General features: G+C 40.0%; 1 long non-coding RNA gene across 5 annotated transcripts in view; it reads left to right on the forward strand.

Moving 5' to 3' along the window:
• Window positions 1–18,456, forward strand: part of LOC128664226 (uncharacterized) — a 203,423-nt gene that overhangs the window by 28,860 nt on the left and 156,107 nt on the right. For all 5 annotated transcript variants that reach the window (XR_008402938.1, XR_008402935.1, XR_008402934.1 and 2 more), the window contains one exon: window positions 10,013–10,078. This is a non-coding gene — a long non-coding RNA (uncharacterized LOC128664226). The remainder of the gene's footprint in view (window positions 1–10,012; window positions 10,079–18,456) is intronic.

The following is an 18,456-nucleotide window of genomic DNA, read 5'->3' on the forward strand; positions in this document are numbered from 1 at the left end:
TCTGTCTGATTATCTCATCCTTGCAGCCAGACACTCACTTACTGCTGTCTTGTGATGAAGTCATTTAGCGTAATTGTTTGCAGTTTGAAGCCGGACAATCTCAGCGTTTATACATCACGCCATGTTACTTTCCGGCTTACCCAGTTAGGTATCCTGGTAACTACAGCCTGGCGAGGGAATAAGCGCACACAGGCTGGCATAAAACATTTATTTTCTTATTTTTTCGAATGGGGCTGTGTAATATTCACAGCTGCTGAAAAGAAGAAAAGCTATCATTAGAAATGAAATTGCTTCATTTAATCTCCATGTCTGAGAATTCTTTGGGTTTGACACAGAAAGTCAGGATTTCAGCTTGTCTTGCAGAGTTAGATAAATGCTTGTTGATTGGCCGCTTATGATCACAATCATCCATTCTTAGATCTTGATTGGGTGCTGATGACACAAGAAGTTATTTTATGCAGGGCATTCTGGGACTTGTAGTCCTGCTGTTCTACTGTTAAAGTATTTATAGACTGCAGATTCTGGAAGCAGAAAGTCGCTCTCTTCAGACTGAATACATATATCCTTCTCTCCTCTTTAATAAAGGGCCTGTATCTGTCTGTTGCTCTTAAGGTCCCAGAGTTGTGTAGAGCATAAGATGAATGCACAATTGCTAATTATGCTTGCACTGCATGGGCTTAGCCATCCAGGCTGCTAAAAAGAGCTGCAGCACATTGCGTAGCAGCCCTCTATGGTCACCATGGGGTTAATGGTCCAGGAAATTGCCAGGTGTTCAATTATGCGCATTTGAGGAGGAAAACAAGTCTGCTGTTGCCAAATGTACTCCAACAAAGAGGGTCTGGACAATGTGATTTACAGGTAGGATAAGCTACAGCTAATGGTGGGATAGATAGGAAAGCCCCTCTTGTGATATTTATCTGCTATGCCATTTGTCCTATGACAGTGATATTTATTTGTCTTTGTTTTGTGTTGTTTGCTTTTCATACCTGTGAAGGTGACCCGCTGACAATGTGGGGTGGGGCAATGTGTTTTTTTAGGTTGCTGCTTTTTAAGTAAAAGTATTATTATGTTAGTTGCTCAGTTTAGGGATAAATATGAGCAGAAAAAGCAGCAAAGGAGATGGGAGCTAGACAGAAGGACGGGAGAACAATAGCACGGAAGGAAAGAGGCAGTAGCCTGGCACAGATAGGACAAGGGAGTAGAGAGTTAGCCAACGGAATGGGGCAGCCAGGGAAAGGGAGGGGGAAGCTTAGTAACAAAATAGGGCAGCCAAGGAAATGGCTGAGAGGGGTAGACAGGGGAATAGGGGAGGTGGGGCAAAAGCGGACATATACAGAGGAAAGGGACAGCTATGGTGAGGAAGGAGTCAGGCGGGGATTGACCCAAGCAGGGAATGGGCAACTCATTGCAAGGGTGGTGAGAGATAAGCAGGGGAATGGATCAGCCAGGACAAAGTTGAGAATAGGTAGCCAATGAAGAGAGCTAGGTAGGGAAATGGGGCATCCAGGGCATGAGATGTAAGAGAATGACAGAGGAACTGGATAGGCAAGTAAGGGAGGAGAGATAAACGGTACTAGTCCAATCATGTACAGTATAAAGATCAATAGAAGAATGGGGCAACCAGTGTGAGGGATGTTATAGAATTTGAGCAGAACTTCATAGGTATGCAAGGGCGACAAAAAAAATCAATGATAATCAATGATAACCAGCAAAGGGTGGTGAGAGAGAGTCAGTTTAATGGGACAGAAATGACAGGGGTTGGTAGTAGATTGCAGAGGAACTGAAGAAACAGACATGAGAGAAAGAAAGGTAGGACAGTGGGGCAGCTCTGAAAAGGGTGGACAGAGATTGGAAGAAAATGCTTCAGCCAATGAAAAATGATATAGTACAGCAGAAGAACCAAATATGCAGGCAAGGTTGAAGAGAACTGAAAAGGAACTGTGTAGATAGACAAAGAAGAGATAGACAGGACAGTGGGGCAGCCCAGATAAGGGTGGAGAGAAATTGACAGGGAAATGCTGTAGCTAAGGAAAACAATAATATAGGTATAGGCAGGCAATGGAAATTGAGATAGGAAGGACATGAAAAAGCCAGGGAAAAGATGAATAGAGATAGGTAGAGAGGGGATGGGATTTTAGAGAACTAATGGGTAGCTGGATAGGTAGACAAGGGAGAAGAGACAGAAAGGACATGAGACAGCGGGGACAAGGGTGGATAAAAATAGGCAGTGAGGACAAGGGATGGTAGAGAACTTAAAGGGAGCTGGATATGTAGACAAGGGGAAGAGACAGAAAGGACATGAGACAGCCAGGGCAAGGGTGGATAGAAGTGGGCAGTGAGGACAAGGGATGGTAGAGAACTAAATGGCAGCCGGATAGGTAAACGAAGGAGAAGAGACAGAAAGAACATTAAACAGCCAGGGCAAGGGTGGATATAGATAGGCAGTGAGAACAAGGGATGGTAGAGAACTAAATGGGAGCCGGATAGGTAGACAAGGGAGAAGAGACAGAAAGGACATGAGACAGCCAGGGCAAGGGTGGATAGAGTTAGGCAGTGAGGACAAGGGATGGTAGAGAACTAAATGGGAGCTGGATAGGTAGACGAAGGAGAAGAGACAGAAAGGTCATGAAACAGCCAGGGCAAGGGTGGATAGAGATAGGCAGTGAGGACAAGGGATGGTAGAGAACTAAAAGGGAGCTGGATAGGTAGACAAGAGAGAAGAGACAGAAAGGACATGAGACAGCCAGGGCAAGGGTGGATAGAGGTAGGCAGTGAGGACAAGGGATGGTAGAGAACTAAATGGGAGCCGGATAGGTAAACGAAGGAGAAGAGACAGAAAGAACATTAAACAGCCAGGGCAAGGGTGGATATAGATAGGCAGTGAGAACAAGGGATGGTAGAGAACTAAATGGGAGCCGGATAGGTAGACAAGGGAGAAGAGACAGAAAGGACATGAGACAGCCAGGGCAAGGGTGGATAGAGATAGGCAGTGAGGACAAGGGATGGTAGAGAACTAAAAGAGAGCTGGATAGGTAGACAAGGGAGAAGAGACAGAAAGGACATGAGACAGCCAGGGCAAGGGTGGATAGAGATAGGCAGGGAGGACAAGGGATGGTAGAGAACTAAACAGGAAGTGTATAGGGACAAAAGATATGCTGCCAGGGCAAGGAAAGCAAATAAAACATGGGAATAAAAAAGAAAATAAGGGCAAAGTGCATATACTGGGTGCAGAAGGCCCATAATTGCTGATATAATTTATAGGGTTTAACTGCACAGTTAAAGGGACACTGAACCCAAATTTTGTATTTCATGATTCAGATAGAGCATGTAATTGTAAGCAACTTTCTAATTTACTTCTATTATAAATGTTTCTTCATTCTCTTGCAAGAGAATGCCAGCAAATTGTGGGTTCAGAACCATGGACAACACTTGTTTAAAGGTGCTGTCCAATCAGCAAGGACACCCCAGGTTGTTCTCCTAAAATGGGCCGGCATCTAAACTTACATTCTTGCTTTTCAAATAAACATACCAAGAAAATTAAGACAATTTGATAATTGGAGTAAATTAGAAAGCTGCTTAAAATTGCATGCTCTATCTGAATCACAAAAGAGTTTTTTTTTGGCTACAGTGTCCCTTTAATGCGCAAAGAGATTTGCTACGTTGATGATATAACTTGCTGCATTAAACTATAGTTTGTTCCCTGATTAGCCGTTTTTTCTTCTTCTGTGAATTGATCCACACAATGTCCTATTCAGAGTAAACTGGAACACACAAGCCCTGAGCGTATAGTCCCAGCGCAATGAGGGTTTACCCGAGGACAGCCTGGGTCTTATGCTTTGAGGTTATGTTCTCTGTTTATGATTAACAGACTCCTGGACTTATAGGCGGTGACACCAGCTGATCCTGTGCTGCTGCTCAACTGACAGGGGCATCTAGCAAAGGACGTGGGGGGTTTAAAAAAGGATCTGTGTACAAACAGCACACAATATTATGCTTATCTTAATTGCAGTCTAAGCTTTTTTCCATGACTCATTTGTGTGGATAGCAAAAATATAAACCAGTGTTTTAGCAGATGCTTCATGCTTGTATTTCCCTCAGGAACAGAACGAGTTAAAGAGACACAGCTGTCAGCTAAAAACCATAAAGGGATATAGAAAGCCCACATTATCTAGCATGCATATGAAAAATCAGCAAAGAAACATGCGGAAAACATTTATATTAAAAGCTGCTTAAACATAAAACTGGAACTTGCTGAAAACGCTTGTCTGCGCACAACTCATTCTACTGCATTAATGCTTTGTGGCTGACATTAACAGATTGTACAGGTAGAAAACCCTTTATCCAAACTGCTTGGGACCAGAAAAGATTCAGATTTCGGAATATTTGCATAAAATGGGAAGTTTGGAGAGGGGTTGGAACAAAATGTAAACAACAATATCATTCAGGCATTATTTACATGTCATAATACAGCTTATACCTGTAACGTAAAGGTAGTTTTATATCATTTTTAATACTTTTATATACATACGGCTAGATTACGAGTTGTGCGTTAGGGTTAAAAAGCAGCGTTGGCCGGTCCCAACGCTGATTTTTAACGCCCGCTGGTATTACGAGTCTTGCAGGTACAGGTGTACCGCTCACTTTTTTGGCCAGACTCGGAAATACCGCAAATCCACTTACGTCAATTGCGTATCCTCTTTTTTCAATGGGACTTGCATAGTGCCGGTATGAGTCTGCCAAAAAGTGAGTGGTAGACCCTGGTACCGCATTTTAAAGTCAGTAGTTAAGAGTTTTACACTACAACGCCGTAGCATAAAACTCTTAACTAAAGTGCTAAAAAGTACACTAACACCCATAAACTACCTATTAACCCCTAAACCGAGGCCCTCCCACATCGCAAACACTAAAATAAATTTTTTAACCCCTAATCTGCCGAACCGGACATCGCTGCCACTATAATAAACATATTAACCCCTAAACCGCCGCACTCCCGCATCGCAAACACTAGTTAAATATTATTAACCCCTAATCTTCCGGCCCTAACATCGCCACCACCTACCTACATTTATTAACCCCTAATCTCCCGCCCCCAACGCCGCCGCCACTATATTAAATGTATTAACCCCTAAATCTAAGTCTAACCCTAAACCCCCTAACATAAATATAATTACAATAAATCTAAATAAAATTACTACAATTACCTAAATTATTCCTATTTAAAAGTAAATACTTACCTATAAAATAAACCCTAAGATAGCTACAATATAACTAATAGTTACATTGTAGCTAGCTTAGGGTTTATTTTTATTTTACAGGCAAGTTTGTATTTATTTTAACTAGGTACAATAGTTATTAAATAATTATTAACTATTTAATAACTACCTAGTTAAAATAAAGACAAATTTACCTGTAAAATAAAACCTAACCTAAGTTACAATTACACCTAACACTACACTATCATTAAATTAATTCCCTAAACTAAATACAATTAATTACAATTTAAAAAAATGATCTAAAGTACGAAAACAAACAAACACTAAATTACAGAAAATAATAAAATAATTACAAGATTTTTAAACTAATTACACCTACTCTAATCCCCCTAACAAAATAAAAAATGCCCCCCAAAAAACTAAATTACAAATAGCCCTTTAAAAGGGCCTTTAGCGGGGCATTGCCGCAAAGTAATCAGCTCTTTTACCTGTAAAAAAAATACAATCCCCCCCCCCAACATTAAAACCCACCACCCACACAACCAACCCTACTCTAAAACCCACCCAATCCCCCTTAAAAAAAACTAACACTAACCCCTTGAAGATCACCCTACCGCGAGACATCTTCACTCAACCGGGCAGAAGTCTTCATCCAAGCCGGGCAGAAGAGGTCCTCCAGACGGGCAGAAGTCTTCATCCAGACGGCATCTTCTATCTTCAAGACATTCGACGCGGAGCATCCTCTTCATCCGGAGTCTTCTTCAACAATGAAGGTTCCTTTAAGTGACGTCATCCAAGATGGCGTCCCTTCAATTCCGATTGGCTGATAGAATTCTTTCAGCCAATCGGAATTAAGGTAGGAAAAATCCTATTGGCTGATGCAATCAGCCAATAGGATTGAAGTTCAATCCTATTGGCTGATCCAATCAGCCAATAGGATTGAGCTCGCATTCTATTGGCTGTTCCAATCAGCCAATAGAATGCAAGCTCAATCCTATTGGCTGATTGCATCAGCCAATAGGATTTTTCCTACCTTAATTCCGATTGGCTGATAGAATTCTATCAGCCAATCGGAATTGAAGGGACGCCATCTTGGATAATGTCCCTTAAAGGAACCGTCATTGTTGAAGAAGACTCCGGATGAAGAGGATGCTCCGCGTCGGATGTCTTGAAGATGGAGCCGCTCCGCGCCGGATGGATGAAGATATAAGATGCCGTCTGGATGAAGACTTCTGCCCGTCTGGAGGACCTCTTCTACCCGGCTTGGATGAAGACTTCTGCCCGTCTGGAGGACCACTTCTGCCAGGTTGTTGAAGACGTCTCACGGTAGGGTGATCTTCAAGGGGTTAGTGTTAGGTTCTTTTAAGGGGGGATTGGGTGGGTTTTAGAGTAGGGTTGGTTGTGTGGGTCGTGGGTTTTAATGTTGGGGGGAATTGTATTTTTTTTTTTTTTACAGGTAAAAGAGCAATGCCCCGCAAAAGGCCATTTTTAAGGGCTATTTGTAATTTAGTGTAGGGTAGGGCTTTTTTTATTTGGGGTGCTTTTTTATTTTGTTAGGGGGATTAGGTGTAATTAGTTTAAAAATCTTGTAATTATTTTATTATTTTGTGTAATTTAGTGTTTGTTTTTTTTCGTACTTTAAATAATTTTTAAAGTACGAAATTAATTTAATTATAGGGAATTAATTTAATTATAGTGTAGTGTTAGGTGTAATTGTAACTTAGATTAGGTTTTTATTTTAACTAGGTAGTTATTAAATAGTTAATAACTATTTAATAACTATTGTACCTAGTTAAAATAAACACAAAGTTGCCTGTAAAATAAAAATAAACCCTAAGCTAGATACAATGTTACTATTAGTTATATTGTAGCTATCTTAGGGTTTATTTTATAGGTAAGTATTTAGTTTTAAATAGGAATAATTTAGGTAATTGTAGTCATTTTATTTAGATTTATTGTAATTATATTTAAGTTAGGGGGTGTTAGGGTTAGGGTTAGACTTAGGTTTAGGAGTTAATAACTTTATTATAGTGGTGGCGACGTGGGCGGCAGATTAGGGGTTAATAAATGTAGTTAGGTTGCGGCGACATTGGGGGCAGCAGATTAGGGGTTAATAATATAATGTAGGTGTCAGCGATGTTGGGGGCGGCAGATTAGGGGTTAATAAGTGTAAGATTAGGGGTGTTTAGACTCTAGGTTCATGTTAGGGTGTTAGGTGTAGACATAAAAAGTATTTCCCCATAGGAATCAATGGGGCTGCGTTAGGAACTAAACGCTGCTTTTTTGCAGGTGTTAGGTTTTTTTTCAGCCGGCTCTCCCCCATTGATTCCTATGGGGAAATCGTGCACGAGCATGTTTTACCTGCTCACCGCTAACATAAGTAGCGCTGGTATTGAGGTGAGATGTGGAGCTAAATTTTGCTCTTTGCTCACTTTTTTGCAGTTAACGCTTTTAAAAACCTGTAATACCAGCGCTGTCTGCAAATGAGCGGTGAGCAGAAACTGCTCGTTAGCACCGCACTGTTAACGCAAAACTCTAATCTAGGTGAAATATAGAACAGTACTGCAATTAGAAAGGTAATACAGGTAGAAAACCCTTTATCCAAACTGCTTAGATTTCAGAATCAGTTTGGATTTTGTAATTCCGGATTTGGGGATAAGTACCTGGATTTGTTGTTTTTAAATAAATACAAACTATTATTTGTATTTTAGAGCACAAAAAAAGACACAGGCAGAGAAGATTGTGACTTACAGGAAGGGAAAATAGTTTTTTTTTTTGTTTTTTTTAATAATTAAAAAGTTTGTATTTTGAAATTCTGTATTTATATAGTAATGCTAATTTTCTGGCAATACTGAAAAAAGTGGTTTTATTGGCTATTTTTGGTTCATTTCATTTTAATTAATTGGATTTACCTTAAACTTTTCTTTCCTGTTGAGTGATCAGTGATCGCTGATGGTATTTCTGCTGCTTTTCTGTTTATTCTTGAGGTAGTTTTTTTTTTTAATTTAATCTTAAACACAGCACATAAAAGCATTAATAACATGATTGACACCAATACAGATCACTGATTAAGAACCTGTGCAATGTTAAAGTACATTGTCTATGAATTAACAATTCAAAATTCCCACTCTTCAGTTGATGGCTCATCAATATCTTTTGCACTGTTACTGATTTAGAGATCCCGCCCACAAAGAACCACTATAATGGCTCAGGAAAATAATTTTGAATGTTATGCTAATTCTTGACTGAAAGAGACCATGAACAATGCATAACTGTTAAAGGGACATAAAACACAAGCTTACCACAAAAAGGTTTAAATGGCTTTAGCCTCAGATTTCATCTTAGAGCACCCTCTGATTGGCCACAGCAAAAAAGATTAAGAATTCCACCAGGCTTGGGTTGTCATGTCAAGGGATATACCCTAGGCCAGTGATTTTTAACCTTTTTTTGCCGTGGCACACTTTTTTACATTAAAAAATCCTGCGGCACACCACCATCCCAAAATTTAAAAAAAAATCACACATTGTAGCCTAATACAGCATATATATATACACATACACACACACACACATACTGTATGCATTGTGCTGTTATGCCATGCCTCCTACAAACTACCCCTGCACTGGGAGTAAAAAACAAGCAAAGTTTAAAAAATATGTCACACTGTTGTCAGTCTGCCGTGGCACACCTGAGGATCTCTCACGGCACACTAGTGTGCCACGGCACACTGGTTGAAAAACACTGCCCTAGGCTGTTTTGTTAACAAAATTACAGTTTACAATACTTTCAGTTCTTGCTTAATTGGCACCATGTACCATGCATATGAACTTACTTTTATTCCCCTTATGATTATATAAGAAATGACCGTGGCTCCAACAAATGCTTGAGCTGTCAAGTTGTTTCTGTTTTTTTTAATTTATGCCAGGCCAGGTTGGTAGAGTCATCCAGTGACTATATCAGCTGAACCACCCAGCATTTATTGAAGTGGCAAATTCTTAGTAGGTTACTGTTAAATGTAATGAACCTCTGAACTTGTCAAATGCCAGGAGCTATTAGATTTTTACTTTTGGCTCCTCACTTTGATTATTACTGAGAACACCAGATTTGGATCCTAAAATATGTGTGGCTGGCTCCTCAATAAACTTCCTTAATTCTAAATCTGAAAGAAAGAAAAGATCTACCTCTGTTGTTCCTCTGCATCCATGTTTCAATATGCCTATCTGTTAATTAAACTTTCATAATTCAGACAGAGCATACAATTTTAAGCAACTTTCTAATTTACTCCTATAATCAATTTTCTTGGTTCTTTTGGTATCTTTATTTGAAAGATTGTAAGCTTAGGAGGCAGACCATTTTTGGTTCAGCACCCTGGGTAGCACTTGCTGATTGTTGGCTACATTTAGACACCATTCAACAAGTGCTACCCAGGTTCTGAACCATAAATGGGCCGGCTCCTAAGCTTACATTCTTGCTATTTAAAATAAAGATATGAAGAAAAAATAATAGGAATAAATTAGAAAGATGCCTAAAATTGCATGCTCTATTTAAATCATGAAAGTTTAATTTGGACTAGACTATCCCTTTAATGTTTGTTTTTTGGATTATTTCTACAGTGGTGCTTTCTTATTTCTTTACATTTTACTTAGTATAAAGTTTATTTGCACGTTATAAAGAAATATTTTCATGTTGCTTCAATATACAAAGCTTTATTATTTTGTTTCTTATTGTATCTATTTAAGCAGAGATGATTTTACCCTATAATATGTACAAACTAAAAGCTTTGCATCTTCTTTCCATAGAGATCGGCATTCTTGCCTTATTACTCAGGGAAATGAGGACACCAGAAAAAAGAGCAAGATGATCAGGTATTGAAATGTTTTGTTGATATTTAGAAAACAATAAATGCAATGTTGTAAAGTTAGCGCTTTACGTGTATATCCCTTTAAATCCAGAGGTCTTATAGAGAAATAAATGTATACTGTGCAGTGTTCCCCACTGGGTAACATTATAAAGGAGCCGGGTGGGGGGCTGTGTATTTTCTAATATTATATCATTTTAAGAATCCAAAGCACAAATTAATTGCATAATTTAACATCAATGTTTTAATAATAATTGTGCAATAAAAATTGAACAGTTTTAATATTAGCAAATTCTAGCTTAGTATTGGCTAAAGTTTTAGCCGGGTTGTCACTAAAATCAGCCGGGTGGTGCACCCGCAAAAAAGGTCCTAGGGAGAACACTGGAAAGAAAGGTTCTAACATGCAAGAAAAAGTAATCTTTATTTTCTTGTCCACTGCAAAGTCTTATCCAGCTAGGTAGCTATATATATATATACAGTGTATATATATATATATATATATATATATATTCATATATATACCCAACTAAGTAAATCCAGAAATTTTAGATATCAGTAGCTTTCTGGACTATTGTATCTCCTTCATCAGAATCAAATACAATAGTCCCCAAAACGTCAATACATTTTTACACTACTGATATCCGTAATTCCTGTGAGTGCATTTACTTGATTGGATATTTATTTCATTGTTGCAGCCAGGTGGTTGCAACATTAGACATTTTGATCCAGAACAAGTTGTGAACAAAATGTAATTGTGTTATAGCACCAACCATTTATTACATTATAAATCTAAGAAATACCATTTTTTTTCTTGTGTGCATGCGTGTGTGTGTGTGTTTATATATATATAATACAAAAAAAGCACTCATTGGTCTTATCAAGTGAAGAAACTTTCAATTTATTCCAAAGTGATGTTTCAGGGTGTTCAGCGGTTTGTCTGATGAAGGGGTGAACACACCAAAACGTCACTTTGGAATAAATTGAAAGTTTCTTCACTTGATAAGACCAGTGAGTGCTTTGTTTTGTTGTATTATCTGGACTGTTCATAGCACCCTGGCATTGAATATATATATATTATATATATATGTGTGTGTGTATGTGTGTGTAAAGAATATTTGTTGAACAAAATGTGTCTCAGTGTTATAACAGGTCAGTAGCAACCTGGCCATTGCAATTAGAAGCCGTCTCTGGTAGCCAGGGGGTTAATTACAATGACACTTTCAGCTCTCTGAGCTACAAGGGCACATGTACAGACTGAACCCTCTTTGTTCCGAGAATATCCCTCGGACTTTTGCCATGCCTGGAATAGCAGAAGGCTTCTAACTGAGGATAGTGTGTGTTTGTTTTACAGGTTGTTCAAGGCTCTGTGTGCTCATCCGTGTGTTTTAAAACGAGTGGTTTATTCATTTCCAAAGACTTATTTTGTATTGCAGCCTTTTTTAAGGTGGTGCTTGTGTGTACTGCTATTCAGACATTGTGCAGCTTTATTTGTAATGGGAAATAATCATCTAAAGAATGCATCACAACATAATACATAACAGCACAATTATTATACTCCCACAGCGCTGTCCATGGTTACAAATGATAAAATTACAACAATGATACAATATTTGTAAGAGCAGACACAATTTATCAAACAGATACAGAAGGAATGAGCGCCTATTCCTATGGGAATTTACAATCTAGAATAAAGAGTTCTCATCATTCTAAATGTTGGTGAACAAATGTAATTTATGTGTCTATATGAGTCTGAGACATTTATATTTACTGATTTAAATAAAGATTTCAGACTTATATAACAGCTTCTGAGTTTTCAGGTAGTGTTTAGTGATGTAAGAAAACATCCCTTAAAGGGACATGGAACCAATTTTTTTCTTTCATGATTCAGATAGAGAATACAACAACTTTCCAACTTTGTTGAACAGTATACTTAGGTAGGTAACATGCACATGCTTGATCACTATATGGCAGCCGTTTTGCCATAATGCTTTAAACAGTGCTATAAATTGTGCAAACACTAGTGCCATCTAGTACACAAAAGTGTATGGTAAAATAATACAGATCTATTATCACTAGACTCTCCCAAACGTGATCCTTGTACAAATATGATCCCACGTCAAGCAAGTCCGGTCACTGCAGAGAGCAGGGGCACTTTAGGTTAAGTGTGGGAAAGAAAGTTAGCCCTCTTCAAAAACACTCCTGCTGCTTAATCTTTAGAATGAGTTTCCTGGAGGTTTCCCCTAGGGTTCCACTTCACTTTTGTTCCGCCCCTAATGCTGATCAGTCGAAATAGAAAAAATAATCCAAGATATTTTTTTTTATTTCAAGAAATAGAGAGCTGCGTGTGTACATCTCTTGTTCTTACTAAATGTTTGAATTTACACTTTTTATTAAGCTCCCTAACGTGAGGTTGACAAGAGGGCTGGAATTAGTGTTGGATGCAATATCTTCACCTCCGTGATTGCTATGCTGACTGTATTTTAGGCTTCTATGCAAGTATGCATATGATCCTGATCAAGACACATACCTGTGCAAGAAATATATATATATTTATTCTTATGAATGTGGAGGAAATAGTTAGGAGCAAACAAATAAAATGGATTCTGTAAATGCCACTGCTGCCCAGGGGGCTCATGAATGGGGGGGGGATGGGGAAATACTACTTTCCGTAACTTCAGTAGTTGCAAAGGGCAACAAACATCCAAGTCAGTGCAGGTCGGTCCTTCTTCTCAGCAGCTCACCTCAAATAGTCTCTCTTCTCTTCTTCACAGTTGAGTTCCTACCTTAACACTCACACTCAGTCACACGTGACTTCAGCTATCTTCACTCTTCCCGTGCCAGTAGGAGCACACGCCTCCTCCAGGCTCCACAAGTGAGGGAGATAGTAAGTCACGTGATGTGACTGAGCAGACCTGATTGGCCAGAGGCAGCTTAGGAGAGTAGCCTCTATAGGGAGCGTATGGGCAACTGCGAGTAGCTTAAGCAGCACACCACTAGGTGGCGTTAGGCAACTCCCGCGGCTCATACAAACTTTTGCAAGCCGTCCATCTTGTGCAATGGAGGGCAGCTGAACGGCTCACTACCTCTCCTTCATTACGCAACATGGATTGTGGGTGTGGATTTATGCAACATTTGCACCAGTAAATATTAGACATTATTTTTTATTAAAATCATTATTGAAAACTCTATTTCTGTCAATTAACAGGTGCGGCACTGCCTCACCTGCCTCCTATGAGGGCACGTCACAGGTACAATGCATTTGTACTCTTGAGACATGTAATGCAAAAAGAAGCATCTCTCTAATACCTGTCTTTCCTCTCATCTGCAATGGAAGCCAATGTTTAACTATATGGCACATATGCAAATGAACTTAAAGGGACAGGCTAGTCCAAAATAAACTTTCATGATTCAGATAGAGCATGTAATTTTAAACAATTTTCCAATTTACTTTTATCACCAATTTTGCTTTGTTCTCTTGGTATTCTTAGTTGAAAGCTTAACCTAGGAGGTTCATATGCTAATTTCTTAGACCTTGAAGGCCGCCTCTTAAGAATGCATTTTAACAGGTTTTTACCACTAGAGGGTGTTAGTTTGTGTGTTTCATATAGATAACACTGTGCTCATGCACGTGAAGTTACCTGGGAGCCATCACTGATTGGCTAAACTGCAAGTCTGTCAAAAGAACTGAAATAGAGGGGCAGTTTGCAGAAGCTTAGATACAAGATAATCACAGAGGTAAAAAAATATATAAATATAACTGTGTTGGTTATGCAAAACTGGGGAATGGGTTAAAAAGGGGATTATCTATCTTTTAAAACAATAACAGTTCTGGTGTAGACTGTCCCTTTAAAATAAAATAATAATAATGACACCTATACTAATTTTTGTGGTCAGGTGTTTCTGCCACACACTATTGCTAACCGGTGCATAAAAACCAGCATATAGCCATGAAATCTTCATAGACAAACATTGGCAGTACAATGGCTCATACTGAAGAGCTCAGGGACGTGGCACTGTCATAGAATTAAATTTATGCCCTGCTAGGTCTGCCCTGGTCAGCTATAAGTGCTATTGTGAAGTGGAAGCCTCTTGGAGTGACAACAGCCAAGCGACAAAGTGGTAGACCCCACAAACTCACAAAACTGAGCCCCAAAGTGCTGAAGCACGTAGCACATACACATTGCCTATCATCTGTTGTACCACTCACTGGAAGCAATAGTAGCACATACACATTGCCTATCATCTGTTGTACCACTCACTGGAAGCAATAGTAGCACAGACACATTGCCTATTATCTGTTGTACCGCTCACTGGGAGCAATAGTAGCACATACACATTGCCTATCATCTGTTGTACCACTCACTGAGAGCAATAGTAGCACATACACATTGCCTATAATCTGTTGTACCACTCACTGAGAGCAATAGTAGCACATACACATTGCCTATCATCTGTTGTACCACTCACTGGGAGCAATAGTAGCACATACACATTGCCTATCATCTGTTGTACCACTCACTGGAAGCAATAGTAGCACAGACACATTGCCTATCATCTGTTGTACCACTCACTGGGAGCAATAGTAGCACATACACATTGCCTATCATCTGTTGTACCACTCACTGGAAGCAATAGTAGCACATACACATTGCCTATTATCTGTTGTACCGCTCACTGGGAGCAATAGTAGCACATACACATTGCCTATAATCTGTTGTACCACTCACTGAGAGCAATAGTAGCACATACACATTGCCTATCATCTGTTGTACCACTCACTGGAAGCAATAGTAGCACATACACATTGCCTATTATCTGTTGTACCGCTCACTGGGAGCAATAGTAGCACATACACATTGCCTATCATCTGTTGTACCACTCACTGGGAGCAATAGTAGCACATATACATTGCCTATCATCTGTTGTATCACTCACTGTAAGCAATAGTAGCACAAACACATTGCCTATCATCTGTTGTACCACTCACTGGGAGCAATAGTAGCACATACACATTGCCTATCATCTGTTGCACCACTCACTGGGAGCAATAGTAGAACATACACATTGCCTATCATCTGTTGTACCACTCACTGGGAGCAATAGTAGCACATACACATTGCCTATCATCTGTTGTACCACTCACTGGGAGCAATAGTAGCACATAAACATTGCTTATCATCTGTTGTACCACTTATTGGAAGCAATAGTAGCACATATACATTGCCTATTATCTGTTGTACCACTCACTGGGAGCAATATTAGCACATACACATTGCCTATCATCTGTTGTACCACTCACTGGGAGCAATATTAGCACATACACATTGCCTATCATCTGTTGTATCACTCACTGGGAGCAGTAGTAGCATATACACATTGCCTATCATCTGTTGTACCACTCACTGGGAGCAATAGTAGCACATACACATTGCCTATCATATGTTGTACCACTCACTGGGAGCAATAGTAGCACATACACATTGCCTATTATCTGTTGTACCACTCACTGGGAGCAATAGTAGCACATATACATTGCCTATTATCTGTTGTACCACTCACTGGGAGCAATAGTAGCACATACACATTGCCTATTATCTGTTGTACCACTCACTGGGAGCAAAAGTAGCACATAAACATTGCCTAGTATCTGTTGTACCACTCACTGGGAGCAATAGTAGCACATAAACATTGCCTAGTATCTGTTGTACCACTCACTGGGAGCAAAAGTAGCACATACACATTGCCTGTCATCGGTTGTACCACTCACTGGGAGCAATAGTAGCACATACACATTGCCTATCATCTGTTGTACCACTCACTGGGAGCAATATTAGCACATACACATTGCCTATCATCTGTTGTACCACTCACTGGGAGCAATATTAGCACATACACATTGCCTATCATCTGTTGTACCACTCACTGGGAGCAATAGTAGCACATACACATTGCCTAGTATTGGTTGTACCACTCACTGGGGGCAATATTAGCACATACACATTGCCTATAATCTGTTGTACCACTCACTGGGAGCAATAGTAGCACATACACATTGCCTATCATCTGTTGTACCACTCACTGGGAGCAATATTAGCACATACACATTGCCTATCATCTGTTGTACCACTCACTGGGAGCAATAGTAGCACATACACATTGCCTAGTATCTGTTGTACCACTCACTGGGAGCAATAGTAGCACATATACATTGCCTATCATCTGTTGTACCACTCACTGGGAGCAATAGTAGCACATACACATTGCCTAGTATCTGTTGTACCACTCACTGGGAGCAATAGTAGCACATACACATTGCCTATCATCTGTTGTACCACTCACTGGGAGCAATAGTAGCACATACACATTGCCTAGTATCTGTTGTACCACTCACTGGGAGCAATAGTAGCACATACACATTGCCTATCATCTGTTGTACCACTCACTGGGAGCAATAGTAGCACATACACATTGCCTATCATCTGTTGTACCACTCACTGGGAGCAATATTAGCACATACACATTGCCTATCATCTGTTGTACCACTCACTGGGAGCAATAGTAGCACATACACATTGCCTAGTATCTGTTGTACCACTCACTGGGAGCAATAGTAGCACATATACATTGCCTATCATCTGTTGTACCACTCACTGGGAGCAATAGTAGCACATACACATTGCCTAGTATCTGTTGTACCACTCACTGGGAGCAATAGTAGCACATACACATTGCCTATCATCTGTTGTACCACTCACTGGGAGCAATAGTAGCACATACACATTGCCTAGTATCTGTTGTACCACTCACTGGGAGCAATAGTAGCACATACACATTGCCTAGTATCTGTTGTACCACTCACTGGGAGCAATAGTAGCACATACACATTGCCTATCATCTGTTGTACCACTCACTGGGAGCAATAGTAGCACATACACATTGCCTAGTATCTGTTGTACCACTCACTGGGAGCAATAGTAGCACATACACATTGCCTAGTATCTGTTGTACCACTCACTGGGAGCAATAGTAGCACATACACATTGCCTATCATCTGTTGTACCACTCACTGGGAGCAATAGTAGCACATACACATTGCCTATCATCTGTTGTACCACTCACTGGGAGCAATAGTAGCACATACACATTGCCTAGTATCTGTTGTACCACTCACTGGGAGCAATAGTAGCACATACACATTGCCTATCATCTGTTGTACCACTCACTGGGAGCAATAGTAGCACATACACATTGCCTATCATCTGTTGTACCACTCACTGGGAGCAATAGTAGCACATACACATTGCCTATTATCTGTTGTACCACTCACTGGGAGCAATAGTAGCACATACACATTGCCTAGTCATCTGTTGTACCACTCACTGGGAGCAATAGTAGCACATATACATTGCCTATCATCTGTTGTACCACTCACTGGGAGCAATAGTAGCACATACACATTGCCTATAATCTGTTGTACCACTCACTGGGAGCAATAGTAGCACATACACATTGCCTATCATCTGTTGTACCACTCACTGGGAGCAATAGTAGCACATACACATTGCCTAGTATCTGTTGTACCACTCACTGGGAGCAATAGTAGCACATACACATTGCCTAGTATCTGTTGTACCACTCACTGGGAGCAATAGTAGCACATACACATTGCCTATCATCTGTTGTACCACTCACTGGGAGCAATAGTAGCACATACACATTGCCTATATCTGTTGTACCACTCACTGGGAGCAATAGTAGCACATACACATTGCCTAGTCATCTGTTGTACCACTCACTGGGAGCAATAGTAGCACATACACATTGCCTATCATCTGTTGTACCACTCACTGGGAGCAATAGTAGCACATACACATTGCCTATCATCTGTTGTACCACTCACTGGGAGCAATAGTAGCACATACACATTGCCTATCATCTGTTGTACCACTCACTGGGAGCAATATTAGCACATACACATTGCCTATCATCTGTTGTACCACTCACTGGGAGCAATAGTAGCACATACACATTGCCTATCATCTGTTGTACCACTCACTGGGAGCAATAGTAGCACATACACATTGCCTATCATCTGTTGTACCACTCACTGGGAGCAATAGTAGCACATACACATTGCCTATCATCTGTTGTACCACTCACTGGGAGCAATAGTAGCACATACACATTGCCTATCATCTGTTGTACCACTCACTGGGAGCAATAGTAGCACATACACATTGCCTATCATCTGTTGTACCACTCACTGGGAGCAATAGTAGCACATACACATTGCCTATCATCTGTTGTACCACTCACTGGGAGCAATAGTAGCACATACACATTGCCTATCATCTGTTGTACCACTCACTGGGAGCAATAGTAGCA

Source organism: Bombina bombina, chromosome 6 (assembly GCF_027579735.1).
Source record: "Bombina bombina isolate aBomBom1 chromosome 6, aBomBom1.pri, whole genome shotgun sequence".
Classification (NCBI taxonomy): domain Eukaryota; kingdom Metazoa; phylum Chordata; class Amphibia; order Anura; family Bombinatoridae; genus Bombina; species Bombina bombina.